This window comes from Arachis ipaensis, chromosome B08, assembly GCF_000816755.2.
Source record: "Arachis ipaensis cultivar K30076 chromosome B08, Araip1.1, whole genome shotgun sequence".
NCBI classification, from domain to species: Eukaryota; Viridiplantae; Streptophyta; class Magnoliopsida; order Fabales; family Fabaceae; genus Arachis; species Arachis ipaensis.
In genome coordinates this window covers 24,660,832-24,662,975 of record NC_029792.2, presented here as the reverse complement: position 1 = coordinate 24,662,975, position 2,144 = coordinate 24,660,832, and positions in this window count along the sequence as shown.

Below are 2,144 nucleotides of genomic sequence, written 5' to 3'. Positions count from 1 at the left end.
AATATTACCATATATATAATATTAAAAAAATGATTTCTTTTTTTATTTTGTTATTTTAAACTAATTTACGCATTTTTGTACTGGTTATTCTTTTAAGGAGTATTGCAATCTGTAGTTACTTTACTTGGAGCGTATTAGTATTTATATTTGTAGTGTAATATATAATTTTTATTTATTGCCTTTTTTGGAGTTGATTTATTTTTGCTTTGTATGGGGTTCAGTTTAGAGCAGGTAGTGGCGTAAGGCAAGGGGACCCATAAAAGCTCAGATGACAATATTAGCAAAGGCTTTGAAACCAGCCATCCATCACATTCAAAGAGTTTACCCCCCTGGCCCCTTCCCAATTGTCCTCTTCTCACAGAAATAGAGAGACTTTGCAACACCTACATTATTGCAAGTGTCGTGACGATTCTCATGATGCCACCCAATTGCATGCAAATGGAAACTTGCATTATATTAACCTTTCACTTTTATTTTTGTCAAATTAATTAAATAAATAAATGGGGACTTTGCATGTTTCGTATTGGTATGGCAAAATTTAACAAAACAATACTCAATGTTGGCTATAATCACAACATGCATATTGTCATTGCCAATCTCTCTAATCATATGTATATGTGATTCATGGTAATTATTAATAATCATATATAAATCATTGGCCATTGTTCAAATTAAAATAGATGAGTTAATTAAAGAAACTAGTAAAAGGCAATTAATAGCTGAAAAAGCACAAGCCGAGGTAATTAAAATTGCTTCTAATATAACATATTTGGATTGGTAAGTGTCAAGAGTTCGAATCTTATCTGTGCATGCAGTAATCTATTATGAATGACAAGACCCTAAATTTTTTCAACTACATTTTTTTTATCAAAATAAAAAACATGTGAAGGTAAAAAAGTATTTGTTTTCTTAATTTTTGCACTTTATCTTATATATAAAGAAGGAGAAGAAGATGGAAGTAATTATTAAAGCAATATAATGGTGATGATTCCGAAATCCGAAAGGGTAGAAAAGGGGAAAAGAATTAATATTGAGAGCATATGAGATACAAATTGAGAAAGAACAAAAGGGTCATTGTTTTGGAACCAAAAAGCCCCATTTGATGGGTAGGCTTTCGAATGAGACACTAAGTCCTTTACCCAACACCCAATGAAACCAACATTCTAACCATTTCGCCAGACTCTCTCTGCCACTAACAATATTATAATGATGATGATGGTGCTGCCATTGAAGCCAAGGCTTCTGATTGGATGCTAAACAATGATGCATGCATGGTGATGATGATGAAATTGGGGACAGTTGTTGTGGCCTGTGCCTTATATATATATATATAATAATAATAATGATAATAAGGTGGTTGTACATTAAGGTATTCGAAATTGGGGTGTGTGATCTTTGCATCATTCATCCATTGCAATGAGTATGCCAACATTTTTGGCTCCATTAATTAATTTATTTTTTGTGAGTTTGTGTGCATGGAAATGGCATGGCACGCGCTGTACTCTATACTGAGTGCTGAACCCTCCCCTTTGGACTTTACTCAAAACAAATATATATATTTTTTTATTGCAATATATGGTGAATAATTTAGGGTTTAAACTTTACAATTTGAATATTGAATGAGATGCTAATCTTCGTTACTTCTTGCTAAAAGATTTGACTTTGAGAGAGTGTAACTTTGCATTGAAAAATAAGGGGAAAAAACATGTTACTATATTTTTATCTAAAGTGTAGGAAGCAATGAAGATAATATTTTGTGTATATTGACATATTGTGTTAAGAGAGAATTATGAAAGAGGTTATATTGAGAGTAGTTTCCAGCGATTTGGTGTGTAATGTGGCTCTGAAAGAAAGAAATATAAGTGGAAAGAATAATAAGCAAGTGCTAAATTCCAAACGCCAAAAGCTTGCCTTTGGAACTTATCCAAACACAATGGAATCATTGCCCTTTAAAACTCACCTGCTATTGTACTTCATCTCTCTTCCAATTTTATTTGTTTATCAAATAAAAATACTATATGTATACACTAAAAATTAATCTTTAAATTATTTATTGTATATTTTGTATAAATATATATATATTTAATTTATTTTTAATATATATATTTTATATTGATAATTGATTTAGTGACTAATTTTTATTT